The 16,191-nt window shown below is 42.4% G+C and overlaps 1 long non-coding RNA gene and 5 other non-coding genes across 6 annotated transcripts; 1 reads left to right on the top strand and 5 right to left on the bottom strand.

Moving 5' to 3' along the window:
• Positions 1-2,668: 2,668 nt before the first annotated feature.
• On the bottom strand, positions 2,669-2,757 carry trnay-gua (transfer RNA tyrosine (anticodon GUA)). The gene is given in 2 exon segments: positions 2,669-2,704; positions 2,721-2,757. It is a non-coding gene; the product is annotated as a tRNA-Tyr (tRNA).
• A 1,290-nt stretch (positions 2,758-4,047) lies between these two features.
• trnay-gua (transfer RNA tyrosine (anticodon GUA)) lies at positions 4,048-4,136 on the bottom strand. Its single transcript is given in 2 exon segments — positions 4,048-4,083; positions 4,100-4,136. It is a non-coding gene; the product is annotated as a tRNA-Tyr (tRNA).
• Positions 4,137-7,294: 3,158 nt separating this feature from the next.
• Positions 7,295-7,812, top strand: LOC142385511 (uncharacterized). Its single transcript, XR_012770196.1, has 3 exons — positions 7,295-7,349; positions 7,489-7,638; positions 7,758-7,812. It is a non-coding gene; the product is annotated as an uncharacterized LOC142385511 (long non-coding RNA).
• A 4,875-nt stretch (positions 7,813-12,687) lies between these two features.
• On the bottom strand, positions 12,688-12,760 carry trnar-ucg (transfer RNA arginine (anticodon UCG)). The gene has a single exon. It is a non-coding gene; the product is annotated as a tRNA-Arg (tRNA).
• Positions 12,761-14,669: 1,909 nt separating this feature from the next.
• Positions 14,670-14,742, bottom strand: trnar-ccu (transfer RNA arginine (anticodon CCU)). Its single transcript has one exon. It is a non-coding gene; the product is annotated as a tRNA-Arg (tRNA).
• A 448-nt stretch (positions 14,743-15,190) lies between these two features.
• On the bottom strand, positions 15,191-15,263 carry trnar-ccu (transfer RNA arginine (anticodon CCU)). The gene has a single exon. It is a non-coding gene; the product is annotated as a tRNA-Arg (tRNA).
• Between the last annotated feature and the right edge of the window lie 928 nt (positions 15,264-16,191).

Genomic DNA, 16,191 nt, shown 5'->3' with positions numbered 1-16,191 from the left:
GAGCAAAGCCCACATCCTTTTCATGAATCCTGTATGAATGCATGTAACCAGGCTTAAGCTTCGTATCATGGGACACCTGCAGTTCTCTGCTGTACCAAATGAGTTCTGGAAGGGAGCCAGGGGCTTGGGCCTGTTTATCAGTTAAATAAACACAAAAAGTGATGAGAAACCATCAGTTTCAGATGCGTTTCAGATCAAATCAGCCCCAGTTTCTATCATGCATTTAGTCCTTACAACAACATATCTGGCATCTATCTGGGAAAGTCTCCACATCGTCCAACACAGATATTGATGCTCAATATACCATCACATTGTCCAGCGCAAAAGTCCAGCCTTTTTATTTTGGTTCTTTTTTGTCAGGTCTATCCATCCATTCTTTTGGCACATGATTTTCGTCTTCTGTTGTTAGGATGTTTATACTTTGGGTGTGGCGGTGTGTGAAAACCCTCCCTTTAGAAGAGCTAAAAAACACAGAACATATGCGGCCTTGGCGACTCATTAAAAAGGCACTATTTCTCATTGGGGCCTGTTTGATACTTTGACCCTTTTTATGCTCTTTAAATGGGCAGACCTTCTGCATTTGTGGTGTTTGATTCTTTCAGACCTTTGATATGGGACAGAGGCCTGTAGACAAAATATTTTTTTTAAAAGTTTAAGAAATCTAAGTTGAAAGTGGGATCTTTTTTCAGCGATGCAAACAAGTTCGGTCGGGGGGTTACAGTGACCCCAATTTGAACCGGGGTTGCTGCGACCACAACGCAGAGTACTAACCACTATACGATCACGGCTGGTTGTGGGTTTTTGTCGTGTGTGGCTTTGATGTGATCCGAAACACCTTCGTATCCCAAGGATAGCATATGTAGCTCAGCGGCATGTGGCTGGCAGGCATGGTTTTTTTTGTGTTTGGAGCAAAATCATTGACGGCAGAGATAAAGAGGAAGACGAGCTTTCCTTACGGTGTGGGGTCAGCCACATGTGTTGCAAGACGACACACTGTGAGGTATCTTTGGGGCGTAAGTGAGCTGGGATACCCAGGGAGTAGAAGGTTTAAAGCTCTCCTGTTCTAAAGCAGTGGGAGAAGTGAGAGACTAAAACCAGCGTGCCAAGCTAGCCAGGAGTTGAACCTAGAATCTTCTAATCCGTAGTCAGACGACTTATCCAATGCGCCACTAGCCCTTAGCAAGTTCGATAGAGAGTGGAACAGTTTTTCGTAAAAAAGCATATTCCAAAAGCTTTGAAAGGATCGACGGCGTTGGCCAAAAGAGCCTCTGTATACAAAAGCTTGGCACATCCTTCGACCCGGAATTGAACCAGCGACCTAAGGATAACTGTTGATGGGCACCTACAGTCCTCCGCTCTACCAACTGAGCTATTGAAGGGAGCAAAGCCCACATCCTTTTCATGAATCCTGTATGAATGCATGTAACCAGGCTTACGATGCGTATCATGGGACACCTGCAGTTCTCTGCTGTACCAAATGAGTTATGGAAGGGAGCCAGGGGCTTGGGCCTGTTTATCAGTTAAGTAAACACAAAAAGTGATGAGAAACCATCAGTTTCAGATGCGTTTCAGATCAAATCAGCCCCAGTTTCTATCATGCATTTAGTCCTTACAAAAACATATCTGGCATCTATCTGGGAAAGTCTCCACATCGTCCAACACAGATGTTGATCCTCAATATACCCTCACATTGTCCAGCGCAAAAGTCCAGCCATTTTGTTTGGTTCTTTTTTGTCAGGTCTATCCATCCATTCTTTTGGCACATGATTTTCGTCTTCTGTTGTTAGGATGTTTATACTTTGGGTGTGGCGGTGTGTGAAAACCCTCCCTTTAGAAGAGCTAAAAAACACAGAACATATGCGGCCTTGGCGACTCATTAAAAAGGCACTATTTCTCATAGGGGCCTGTTTGATACTTTGACCCTTTTTATGCTCTTTAAATGGGCAGACCTTCTGCATTTGTGGTGTTTGATTCTTTCAGACCTTTGATATGGGACAGAGGCCTGTAGACAAAATATTTTTTTTAAAAGTTTAAGAAATCTAAGTTGAAAGTGGGATCTTTTTTCAGCGATGCAAACAAGTTCGGTCGGGGGGTTACAGTGACCCCAATTTGAACCGGGGTTGCTGCGACCACAACGCAGAGTACTAACCACTATACGATCACGGCTGGTTGTGGGTTTTTGTCGTGTGTGGCTTTGATGTGATCCGAAACACCTTCGTATCCCAAGGATAGCATATGTAGCTCAGTGGCATGTGGCTGGCAGGCATGTTTTTTTTTGTGTTTGGAGCAAAATCATTGACAGCAGAGATAAAGAGGAAGACGAGCTTTCCTTACGGTGTGGGGTCAGCCACATGTGTTGCAAAACGACACACTGTGAGGTATCTTTGGGGCGTAAGTGAGCTGGGATACCCAGGGAGTAGAAGGTTTAAAGCGATCCTGTTCTTAAGCAGTGGGAGAAGTGAGAGACTAAAACCAGCGTGCCGAGCTAGCCAGGAGTTGAACCTAGAATCTTCTGATCCGTAGTCAGACGAATTATCCATTGCGCCACTAGCCCTTAGCAAGTTCGATAGAGAGTGGAACAGTTTTTCGTAAAACAGCATATTCCAAAAGCTTTGAAAGGATTGACGGAGTTGGCCAAAAGAGCCTCTGTATACAAAAGCTTGGCACATCCTTCGAGCCGGAATTGAACCAGCGACCTAAGGATAACTGTTGATGGGCACCTACAGTCCTCCGCTCTACCAACTGAGCTATCGAAGGGAGCAAAGCCCACATCCTTTTCATGAATCCTGTATGAATGCATGTAACCAGGCTTAAGATGCGTATCATGGGACACCTGCAGTTCTCTGCTGTACCAAATGAGTTATGGAAGGGAGCCAGGGGCTTGGGCCTGTTTATCAGTTAAATAAACACAAAAAGTGATGACAAACCATCAGTTTCAGATGCGTTTCAGATCAAATCAGCCTCAGTTTCTATCATGCATTTAGTCCTTACAAAAACATATCTGGCATCTATCTGGGAAAGTCTCCACATCGTCCAACACAGATGTTGATGCTCAATATACCCTCACATTGTCCAGCGCAAAAGTCCAGCCTTTTTATTTTGGTTCTTTTTTGTCAGGTCTATCCATCCATTCTTTTGGCACATGATTTTCGTCTTCTGTTGTTAGGATGTTTATACTTTGGGTGTGGCGGTGTGTGAAAACCCTCCCTTTAGAAGAGCTAAAAAACACAGAACATATGCGGCCTTGGCGACTCATTAAAAAGGCACTATTTCTCATTGGGGCCTGATTGATACTTTGACCCTTTTTATGCTCTTTAAATGGGCAGACCTTCTGCATTTGTGCTGTTTGATTCTTTCAGACCTTTGATACGGGACAGAGTCCTGTAGACAATTTTTTTTCTTTTTAAAGTTTAAGAAATGTAAGTTGAAAGTGGGATCTTTTTTCAGCGATGCAAACAAATTCGGTCGGGGGGTTGCCGTGACCCCTATTCGAACCGGGGTTGCTGCGACCACAACGCAGAGTACTAACCACTATACGATCACGGCTGGTTGTGGGTTTTTGTCGTGTGTGGCTTTGATGTGATCCGAAACACCTTCGTATCCCAAGGATAGCATATGTAGCTCAGCGGCATGTGGTTGGCAGGCATATTTTTTTTGTGTTTGGAGCAAAATCATTGACAGCAGAGATAAAGAGGAAGACGAGCTTTCCTTACGGTGTGGGGTCAGCCACATGTGTTGCAAGACGACACACTGTGAGGTATCTTTGGGGCGTAAGTGAGCTGGGATACCCAGGGAGTAGAAGGTTTAAAGCAATCCTGTTCTATAGCAGTGGGAGAAGTGAGAGACTAAAACCAGCGTGCCGAGCTAGCCAGGAGTTGAACCTAAAATCTTCTGATCCGTAGTCAGACGAATTATCCAATGCGCCACTAGCCCTTAGCAAGTTCGATAGAGAGTGGAACAGTTTTTCGTAAAACAGCATATTCCAAAAGCTTTGAAAGGATTGACGGAGTTGGCCAAAAGAGCCTCTGTATACAAAAGCTTGGCACATCCTTCGAGCCGGAATTGAACCAGCGACCTAAGGATAACTGTTGTTGGGCACCTACAGTCCTCCGCTCTACCAACTGAGCTATCGAAGGGAGCAAGGCCCACATCCTTTTCATGAATCCTGTATAAATGCATGTAACCAGGCTTAAGATGCGTATCATGGGACACCTGCAGTTCTCTGCTGTACCAAATGAGTTATGGAAGGGAGCCAGGGGCTTGGGCCTGTTTATCAGTTAAATAAACACAAAAAGTGATGAGAAACCATCAGTTTCAGATGCGTTTCAGATCAAATCAGCCCCAGTTTCTATCATGCATTTAGTCCTTACAAAAACATATCTGGCATCTATCTGGGAAAGTCTCCACATCGTCCAACACAGATGTTGATGCTCAATATACCCTCACATTGTCCAGCGCAAAAGTTCAGCCTTTTTGTTTTGGTTCTTTTTTGTCAGGTCTATCCATCCATTCTTTTGGCACATGATTTTCGTCTTCTGTTGTTAGGATGTTTATACTTTGGGTGTGACGGTGTGTGGAAACCCTCCCTTTAGAAGAGCTAAAAAACACAGAACATATGCGGCCTTAGCGACTCATTAAAAAGGCACTATTTCTCATTGGGGCCTGTTTGATACTTTGACCCTTTTTATGCTCTTTAAATGGGCAGACCTTCTGCATTTGTGCTGTTTGATTCTTTCAGACCTTTGATATGGGACAGAGGCCTGTAGACAAAATAATTTTTTTAAAAGTTTAAGAAATCTAAGTTGAAAGTGGGATCTTTTTTCAGCGATGCAAATAAGTTCGGTCGGGGGGTTACCGTGACCCCAATTCGAACCCGGGTTGCTGCGACCACAACGCAGAGTACTAACAACTATACGATCACGGCTGGTTGTGGGTTTTTGTCATGTGTGGCTTTGATGTGATCCGAAACACCTTCGTATCCCAAGGATAGCATATGTAGCTCAGCGGCATGTGGCTGGCAGGCATATTTTTTTTTGTGTTTGGAGCAAAATCATTGACAGCAGAGATAAAGAGGAAGACGAGCTTTCCTTACGGTGTGGGGTCAGCCACGTGTTGCAAGACGACACACTGTGAGGTATCTTTGGGGCGTGAGTGAGCTGGGATACCCAGGGAGTAGAAGGTTTAAAGCGATCCTGTTCTATAGCAGTGGGAGAAGTGAGAGACTAAAACCAGCGTGCCGAGCTAGCCAGGAGTTGAACCTAGAATCTTCTGATCCGTATCCAATGCGCCACTAGCCCTTAGCAAGTTCGATAGAGAGTGGAACAGTTTTTCGTAAAACAGCATATTCCAAAAGCTTTGAAAGGATTGACGGAGTTGGCCAAAAGAGCCTCTGTATACAAAAGCTTGGCACATCCTTCGAGCCGGAATTGAACCAGCGACCTAAGGATAACTGTTGTTGGGCACCTACAGTCCTCCGCTCTACCAACTGCTCACATTGCTTCCCCTGTGATCCGATCCAGGACAAGCAGCATCAAATATATTGATATATCTTTAAAAGTCATGTGTCATGGAAGGGCGCCTACACATTTGGGGATTTGGATGTTATCAGCAGGTGAGATGAAAGACTTTTGGTTCTTCAAAAAGTTGCTTTCAAAGCAATTCTTTTATCATTTGTTATATGCTACAATGACTCGATGTTATAGAACTTACTCATTCAAGTCTCTCGTCTTTTTGTACTGCTTGAGTGTAGGCAGTATGGGGAAGCCATGATCATTGCGCAACATCAGTTTAACTTTTTTTTTTACCAGTAACAGACTGGTAAAATCCTCCGACTTTAATGGCATGCCATTCAGAGGATTTCTGACACGGAGTACAACTAGCAAAGTACTTAGCAGCTTTCACCATGTGTTTATTTGGTTAGTACTCAGTACAGTGCTCTTGATTTCTGTACATATATGACAGCATACAACTAAACAAGACAACCACGAAGGGACACGAACCCTCAATCTTCTGATCCGAAGTCAGACGCCTTGTCCGTTAGGCCACATGGTCTCACCTGAGTCATCAGCCCGGTACAGGGGTACCTGTCAAATGAAAAAAAAAATAGCTTTAGTAACTGTGGACTGTACTGTAATTTAATGTTTTCTTACTTTTGCAATAAGGTTACACAACAGTGTAGATAGAGTTTGCTTGTGATAGAGTGTTTGGACATACAGGGAACTGTGGAACAGTGACATAATGAAAAGATTAAAATGTGAGTACTGTGTATGTGTATGAATGTTTGAAGGTGGTCACACTGCATGAAAAGAGGGATTTGCGGATGTATGTGGCCCCTTACATGTCCGCATACGTTGAGCCCCTGCATTTGCGGTGGTAAAAGTGAAAACTTGGCTCAAATTGTCACAAATTGACCTGGCAACTGCTCCCCCATGCCCCCCTCCCTTCCCCTACTTAGGAGAGCCTTTAATATGTAAATGCCAGTGATCAGGTCAGGAGCTGCCACAGTCATTTTCAAGTGGGGTGGGGTGAGGTGAGGTGGGGGGTGGGCAGGCCTGTTTCTACACGTTCACCATCACCTCCAACTCCAGCCAAGTTTGTTGCTGTGTTGTCTTGAAAAAGAAGAGGTGCACGCTGTCTGGTGGTGACAGGTGATGCATATCTGGGTTTTTTTCTCCCAAACACCTCTTTTGTAATACCGCTTTTTGTGGGCAAAATTCAAGGATTCAAGGATTCAAAGGTTTATTGTCATGTGTGCAGTTAGAAACGTGTTTCCCTGAACAAAGAAATTATTTTCTTTGTTGCCCGCACTGGATGTCCAAATGTATAATAATAAAGATAAGATAAAGATAAAATAAGCATGCAACAGCAATATTCTAAAAGGTTTCTTAAATAAAATAGAAATAAAAATATAGAAATCTGGCCTGTATACATAATGTGCAGTAGTGCGCTCAGTGCTTTATTGTGTATGGCTTAATTTAGTGTCACAATGGTCACAATATCGCCGAGGTCTTTTCTTTCTCCTTGCAGAGTCCATTTTTGTGTCAACACAGTGCAAATTGCCAGCTGTGGTCAGACAACATTAAATAGCAAAAGGACGGGAGGTTGTCTCGCAAGTATTCCGTGTAATGACGTATACGCATATGATTGGTGGAGCTTAACGGCTCGCATAAGCTCTCGTTCAATCACGTATGAGAAACATTGTGTCGTGCAGTGTAAACAAAAAGTTTAAGGAGCAGATCTGGCGGCAGAAAGGCAGACAGAAATCGCTGAAAACTGCCCTGGTTTGCGGAATACAATGGCTGGAAGACAACTTGCTTTCAACTCCCCAGCAACTCTCTGCGGGTCTACAGGTTTGTGTTTTTTTTTCTACTTGCACATGACCATTTGATTGTTTAATTTTAGTCTTGTTGACACTGTACAGCACTTGGGACAGTTCTCGCTGATTTTAAATGTGCTGTATATTAAACTTACTTACTCATTTGCTTACAGGCAGATAAAATGAAAGTCCTGTTGAATGCTATGACCGAGATTCGCTAGGTTGGAGGCAAGATGGCCGTCGAGAACGGACTGGAGTTACATTCCAGAGAAGTTGAAGAGCGCACCCCCAAGAGAAGGCGGATACAGAATCCGAAAATCGCGGTAAGAGTAGGTTATTGACTGTGGCTTTAGGCTAAACTCAACTTAATTTTGTCCATCACGTGAAAACCAGTGTGAGTTGCTGTATTTAAAAAAATGTATTTCGTGTTTTCAATTTATAGGAAGCAGTTCGCCGCCTGCATAACTCACCGTGGCATTATAATCCAGGTCAAGGGTAAGAATAAGTGAATGTTCTCCCAAAATCTAGTTGGACCCGATGTTACGTTACGTTAATGCATTTTTTTTTTATTAACCATAGGCCTGTTGTTTTTACAGGCTACGGTCACCTCACAATATGGATGTAACGAGTCGCTTGAAGGAGGCGGTGTCAAACAGTCCGAACTTCAGAGAGGCAGACAGGGACACTATCGAGGGTGAGCGGCGCTGACTTTTACCACGGCTGGCACTGATACTTTTAAGCACTGGTCTTTTATTCATTCCTCTTGTTTGTTTTTTTCAGCAGCGTGACGGACCTGTGTGCTGTGCTACAGGCGCGTCTTGAAGCCAACCCGAAATACTCACAGTCTCACCACAGAAGAGTGAAAGAGAGTAAGAACATACACGCTGTCAATATGACTTTCGTTGCTTTATAGACAAGTTGTCAATATGCTGTGCATGGATTATTTATTGGTTATTCCAACAGCTCCCAGAAGCCAGCTTCTGATCCAGGATGAGGACGTTTCCTTTTTCATTCTCAATAGATTCACATCATTCATGCCTGCATTAGCCTAGTCATAGTGCAGCTTATAAGACTGACGTGAATATATGAAGTACACAAACATCCCAGGAATATTAGTAATCATAATCACAATTATTAATCATAATTGCTGAGTGATATGCCCATATAAAGTATGCATATATTAACCTTATTGGCCAATGGGCGGACAGCTTTACAGGAGCTTTTTCATGTAATCACGTGCCTTTTTTGTCCAATACCAGCGAGGCCAGTGAGAGGTCCAGGCACTCTCACAGCGGGGTGCTAATCGCTGGGCCATTAGCACCCCGCTGTGAGAGCCCGCCGCGAGTCGCGTTCGTTTCCAACGATTTTCTCGCTCAACAAACTTAAAGTTTGTCTGCCTGCAAGCGCCCAGGTGCGTCCGAAAATTAGGCAAATTCGCGGAAGTTCACTGCCGTCCACAGTGACACAAATCCCTCTTTTCGTGCAGTGTCAGAAGGGCCGTTTGGCGCGAAATGGCAGCCATGCTCCCCTCAGTCTATCCCAGGGCAGCTGTGGCTACAAACTTAGCTTATCACCACTGGTGAGAATGTGTATGAATGAATAATGATTTCTGTAAAGCGCAATATAAATCCAAGTGATTATCATTATTAGTAGTAGTATTGTAAATACTATTTCAGGGAGAAGAACATAACTTTGGTCAAGTGCTTGTCTGTCCCAAATGCTGGCTCAAGTGGGCCTTGAGTTGCCAAAGTTTGGGAACCTTGTACTAATCATTTCAGCACTTGAGCAGTGGTCAGTTTTACAGTATGTGCATTATACATCTTATTTTGATGTATTAAATTGACTTGTGCTGTCTTACCTCTGTAAGAACTCCAAAGTTGATGCTTTGGCTGATGGGTAAGATATGTTCATACAGTAGTACGAACCAAACATCAGAGCAAGAGCGTCACTGAAGATTCTGATATGGCCTTCACAATGGTCTGGTCCACAGACAGCATAAAATTCTCCGCTGCCAAAGTCGAGTTTCCGGTTGTGTACAAGGACGAGAGAAAATGGAAACATTTTTGTGACAAACTGAGCTAAAAGTAACTTCAACAACAACTGAATTAATTTTGTTACAACTGAGTCCAGTACAACAATAACAATCAAAGTAATAGTAGTAATAGTTTTCTGGTTTTAATATATTGTGGTTTAGAAAGACAAATATTCATACCACACATAACAATACATGGTGTACTTGGAAGGCTCATCAGCCGACCCTTCATCTGCCCGGCTTTCAGCAACAGAAGGCTGAGACTCACTAGGAACTGAAGGAGGACAGTATGCACCAGAGACATGCAGAGCTGTGGACTTTTTGTGCTTCCTAGATAGGTGGGCTGTGAAAGATGATGTCACTGAAAAAGTTTTATCACAGTCTTTAAATGGGCAATTCACTACCTCTCTTCTTGAAATGTGAGATTTTAGGTGACAGAGAAGGTCTTTAAGGTTGAGCAACTGTTTCTGACAACGTGGAAGTTGACAAAGAAAGGGATCCTGCAAAGTTTGACACTGTGACACGTTAGAAGACCGCCAATGATGGCAGTAAACATGAAATTGAAAAGCATTGTAATTTCTGAACTGAAATTTACAACTTTCCATACAACATGCATACTGATAATGTGGCTCATTTTTATGAAGCCCTTGATGCATCACTAACCCCTTTAGGGTATTCACTGTAGCACCACAAATACGACAGGTGTAATCTTTTGACATCCTTAACTGCAGTGCAGTACTCACCTTTTCAGTTTACTCCACGAAATCAATTCACAACACTTATCTGCATAGTGAAAGAAGAAAAAATAAAAAATTTATGAAACATGAAATTTGCAAAAATCTAAATAAATGCCATTGGTTGTGAAGTAGTTGACTTAAACTGTGTTAGCAAATCTCCCCACAATAAACTAAAAGATGATTGTTAGCTTATTCTTCACATATTTTTCAGTATTGTTTTGAATTCCATGTTGACCAGTGACTAGTGTTTAAAAATTTAAATTTGAAAAACCTTGAAAACGGCAGAGTAGCTCACTCCTGCTATTTTTTGAGGCAAGAGGAAGATCAAAATATTTGTTTTAAGAAAGAGTAACTGGTTGAAATAAATCATTACCAAATCTCAGTATCATTTATAAAATATTTGTTCTCTCTTCTTTGGAAGAAAATACACTTAAAATGGCTCACTAGCGACACCTGCAAATGGAGAAGGAGCAGTCTGCGTGAAAAGAAAGGAGCAAGTGGAGGCTAGAGGACAGGGACTTCTGACAAAGCATTTTTTTTCATGCTAATCTATGATTTAGTGCCAAAGGAACCAATCAATAACCAGAATACAAGATTGACATTAGTTTTGTGCAATTCCCAAATTTCACTTTCACATGTATACAACTGTATTGACCCTTTGCTAAGCCCCACCCCCCTTATTTACTGTTAGTATGTCTGTAAAGCTTTCATTCCCAACCATGCATTTTTTTTGCCCACAGTGTATTATTGACAATGGAAAAAATTAAAAACCAAATTTTGAGACATTACATAAACTTAAGCTTCCTATCCTAGTCAAAAATCATGCCATTTCAAGTCATACAGTGAAAGTTATGGCCAAAAAACTTGTGAAAATGTAGAAGAGGGTTAATAATCGATTATTGTTCATTATTGCAGCTTTAAACAAATGTTGTTCCTCTTTGTCTCTGCCTGTGTCAGTTAGTTCACAAAAGCAAACGTAATGACTCACTAACGTTAGTGGCTGGTCTGGCTGACTACTAAATGCAGCTTACACTGCCAGACAACAGGTGAAGACGCCAAGGGCCATGCTTTTGTCATCATAGTTAGCTAACATTTCAATTGATGACATGCTAGCGGATTCGGTGCCTTTTGCTGAGTAAAGTCAGAGCCATGGTGGTAAATAAAGCTAATGCTACTCAGCTTCAGTTTGATTCTTGCCTTCTGCCTTCGTCCTTCCTCCTGCCTGGACATTAGCTGCTGTTCGCTCAAAGTTTCTGTCGACCAAACGGGAAGAGCCGCGGTGGTTGTTGAACTTGTTAACCGTCCGTCACGTCAAAGTCGGATGTTCAGTGTCCCTGTAACAGCCAATGGCATGTCTTCTTCTTCTTCTGGGAACCGCGCATTTCAGTACTCCAATGAATTGTCGCGTTGTTGTCATCACATTGTTCAGGTTCAGGTCCCAGTCTGTGCCTAGCCTGATTAACATTTCAAATTTCTTCGAGATTCTGGTCTGACCAAGACCATAACGAATACGATTCGAAATGGCCTGGTCAACCCGCCTCCCTCGGGTTGCTACTGGTTGTGGCCAGAAAAGGCTGTGCCTAAGATTAAGCCAATCACACCACTCTTTCCTTTGACGTATGATTTAGCTACCAGCGGGGCTAACTGGTAGATTAAACTCTTACCAAAGCCAGTAGGGAGCAAGGCGAAAACATCTTTCCTGTCAAGAAATGATTCAAGGGCTGTTCTTTGCTCGATTTTTAACGAGAATCTCCCGTCGAACACTTTCATTACAGCATCTACAGCAGTGTCGAAAGCTTGACGCTGCTCCATGTTGATATTGAATGAAGCGCTTCCGTGTACAATCCATGGGTTGAGTGGCAGTTCAACCACGTCACTACCTTGAACAAGCCTCTACCCTGGGCCGTGGGCGCTGCTCAAAGTTGATTGCTTCCCGACAAAGTGGGTGGAGTTCCCATTTTTTCGGGAACTCGAATCCACCTGAATGAGCAGTTTGCCTGAGTAAGTGTAGCAGAGCCGAAGGTGTTGCGTCACTGCGAGGGCGGAGCCTGGGTAGTCTGTGCCGGGCATGTGAGACGTTTTTTTTTTAAATTTTTTAGTGTGTGTTTGTGCAATGTATTATAAGTATTATAAGTTCTAAGATAATATAATACATATACTATACTATTTAAGTCACACAAACATTGTATACAGCTTTCCTTTGGTATTGCGGATTTGGATGTTATCAGTAGGTGAGTTGAAAGACTTTTAGTTCTTCAAAAAATGCTTTGAATGCAATTATTTTATCATTTGTTATATGCTACAATGACTCGACATGATAGAACTTACTCATTCAAGTCTCTCATCTTTTTGTACTGCTTGAGTGTAGGCAGTATGGGGAAGCCAAGATCATTGCGCAACATCAGCTTAACTTTGGATTTTTTTTTTACCAGTAACAGACTGGTAAAATCCTCCGACTTTAATAGAATGCCATTCAGAGGATTTCTGACATGGAGTATAACTAGCAAAGTACTTACCAGCTTTCACCATATGTTTATTTGGTTAGTACTCAGTACAGTGCTCTTGATTTCTGTACATATATGACAGCATACAACTAAACAAGACAACCACGAAGGGACTCGAACCCTCAATCTTCTGATCCGAAGTCAGACGCCTTGTCCGTTAGGCCACATGGTCTCACCTGAGTCATCCGGCCGGTACAGGGGTGGTCTGCTGCCAAGTCTGAAACAGCCAGGAATAAAATTGTACCTCCAAGTCTGAGGCTCTGATCCTTAGTTGGAAAAGGGTTGAGGGCTCTCTTCTTGCTTAGAACCAGTTGCTGCCTCAAGTGGAAGAGTTTAGGGATCAGACCATTTTGACCACGACTGGAGGATCTCGTTCTACCAGTCGATCTTCCTTCCAACGCTTACCTCTGGTAACTCCTTATGAGTGGTGACTAAATGAATGGATTTGGGTATATACTGAAGAGATTGTAATAACCCCAACCCTAAATTTGACTTGTCCTAAGTGTAATTGCTTTTGTTTCGCCCAATTTTAAATCAAACATCCCTACATGAAACCACATTTAGATAATAATGATTCAATTTTTGTGAAAGGGGGATGAATTCATACCCTCTGCACGCAAGGCCAGTGTATCTAATGAGGCTTCAATTTGAGATCGAAATTATACCAGCTGTAGTTTAAGACGGAAATTTTTATGGTCAAACTTACAAGCGACAGGACGAGGTGGCCGAGCGGTTAAGGCGATGGACTGCTAATCCATTGTGCTTTGCACGCATGGGGTCAAATTCCATTCTCGTTGGGTTTGAATTTTAAGTTGTTGGTTTGTTAATATTTCTGATTCGACTTTTTACAAGCAGGCTTTTCAAACAATGCTTTTGTCGCAATATTTTTATTTGCTTACACTAAGTTAATTTGGGCGATTGAATCTATAGTGAAGAATTTTGAGTCTGACTTCAGGCTAATATGAAAGAGCTGACTTTCTTTCAGTTTACACCCACGTTTGCTACATGCAGCTGTTAATCATTTCCTCCACAGAGCAAAAGAACAAAGGAAAGATGACTGGAGAACGCAGGCGTCGATCCCACTACTTCTCACATGCAAAGCGAGCACTCTACCATTTGAGCTAATTCCCCTTTGTTTGCTACATTCTTAACGCTTCCAAATTAACAACCATTTGTGACCAAACGATCCATTCCTTGATACATCAAAAAGAAATAGATCTCACAACTGAAGCTTGTTTGTTTTTCTCAGAGTGTCTTTCAGAGTGGTTGAATGTATCAAATAGATACACGTGAGTATTCAAAATAAAAAACACAACTTAAAGAAATCGGGTAAACGATCCTCTAATCCATTAAACAAAAGTGAAAGATTTAAGTCTTTTGACACAATAATTCTTTTTTCTTACTTATATCAGAAAAGTGGACATTGGAGGACACTCATGTCCACACCAAACGAGTTTGAATTAAGAGTGTGTAGAAAGGGTTTCTTAGTCTGTTAAGTGTCAAATTTGATGCTATGAATGTCACATAATGTTTTCCAGGTTCTTTTTTAGTGAGAGATGATGAGTTTGATTTGAAAATTTTTACATAGCAGAGGATGGCTTCGGTCCATTGATCTCTGGGTTGTGGGCCCAGCACGCTTCCGCTGCACCACTCTGCTACACATTTCTGAAGGGACTCGAACCCGCAATCCCTGGCTTCGGAGGCCAGTGCCTTATCCACGTGACTGTTCAAAATAAAAAACACAACTTAAAGGAATCGGGCAAACGATCCTCTAATCCATTTAACAAAAGCGAAAGATTTCAGTCTTTTGACACAATAATTCTTTTTTCTTACTTATATCAGAAAAGTGGACATTGGAGGACACTCGTGCACACCAAACGAGTTCAAATTAGGAGTGTGTAGAAAGGCTTTCAGAGTTGGTCAACTGTCAATTGTGATGTTGCTGAATGTTACATCATCTTTTCCAGGTTTTTTTAATGAGAGATGTTGATTTGAAAATGTGTACATAGCAGAGGATGGCTTCGGTCTATGGACCTCTGGGTTATGGGCCAAGCACGCTTCCGCTGCGCCACTGTGCTACACACCTCAGATGGGACTCGAACCCACAATCCCTGGCTTAGGAGGCCAGTGCCTTATCCATTAGGCCACTGAGGCACTTCTGCTGCTCCACTCTGCTAAACACCTCAGATGGGACTCGAACCACAATCCCTGGCTTAGGAGGCCAGTGACTTATCCACGTGACTATTCAAAATAAAAAACATAAAAAGAAATCAGGTAAACGATCCTCTAATCCATTTCACAAAAGTGAAAGATTTCAGTCTTTTGACACAATAATTCTTTTTTCTCACTTATATCAGAAAAGTGGACATTGGAGGACACTCGTGCACACCAAACGAGTTTGAATTAGGAGTGTGTGGAAAGGGTTTTAGAGTTGGTCAACTGTCAACTGTGATGTTGCTGAATGTTACATCATCTATAACAGATTTTTTTAATGAGAGATGTTGAGTTTGATTTGAAAACTTATACATAGCAGAGGATGGCTTCTGTCCATCGACCTCTGGGTTATGGGCCAAGCATGCTTCCGCTGCGCCACTCTGTTACACACCTCAGAAGGGACTCGAACCCACAATCCCTGGCTTAGGAGGCCAGTGCCTTATCCATTAGGCCACTGAGGCACTTCTGCTGCTCCACTCTGCCGCACACCTCAGATGGGACTCGAACCCACAATCCCTGACTTAGGAGTGCCAGTGACTTATCCACGTGAGTATTCAAAATAAAAAACATAAAAAGAAATCAGGTAAACGATCCTCTAATCCATTTCACAAAAGTGAAAGATTTCAGTCTTTTGACACAATAATTCTTTTTTTCTCACTTATATCAAAAAAGTGGACATTGGAGGACACTCATGTGCACACCAAACGAGTTTGAATTAGGAGTGTGTAGAAAGGGTTTTAGAGTTGGTCAACTGTCAACTGTGATGTTGCTGAATGTTACATCATCTTTAACAGGTTTTTTTTATTGAGAGATGTTGAGTTTGATTTGAAAATTTATACATAGCAGAGGATGGCTTCTGTCCATCGACCTCTGGGTTATGGGCCAAGCATGCTTCCGCTGCGCCACTCTGCTACACACCTCAGATGGGACTCGAACCCACAATCCCTGGCTTAGGAGGCCAGTGCCTTATCCACGTGACTGTTCAAAATAAAAAACACAACTTAAAGAAATCGGTCAAACGATCCTCTAATCCATTTAACAAAAGTGAAAGATTTCAGTCTTTTGACACAGTAATTCTTTTTTTCTTACTTATATCAGAAAAGTTGACATTGGAGGACACGCATGTGCACACCAAACGAGTTTGAATTAGGAGTGTGTAGAAAGGGTTTTAGAGTTGGTCAACTGTCAACTGTGATGTTGCTGAATGTTACATCCTCTATAACAGATTTTTTTAATGAGAGATGTTAAGTTTGATTGGAAAAGCATACATAGCAGAGGAGGGTTTCGGTCCATCGACCTATGGGTTATGGGCCCAGCACGCTTCCGCTGCGCCACTCTGCTACACACCTCAGATGGGACTCGAACCCACAATCCCTTGCTTAGGAGGCC

The sequence above is a fragment of the Odontesthes bonariensis genome, chromosome 8, assembly GCF_027942865.1.
Source record: "Odontesthes bonariensis isolate fOdoBon6 chromosome 8, fOdoBon6.hap1, whole genome shotgun sequence".
In the NCBI taxonomy this organism is placed as follows: domain Eukaryota; kingdom Metazoa; phylum Chordata; class Actinopteri; order Atheriniformes; family Atherinopsidae; genus Odontesthes; species Odontesthes bonariensis.
Note: the sequence above shows the minus strand (reverse complement) of the source record. Positions and strands in the feature narration are given on the sequence as shown.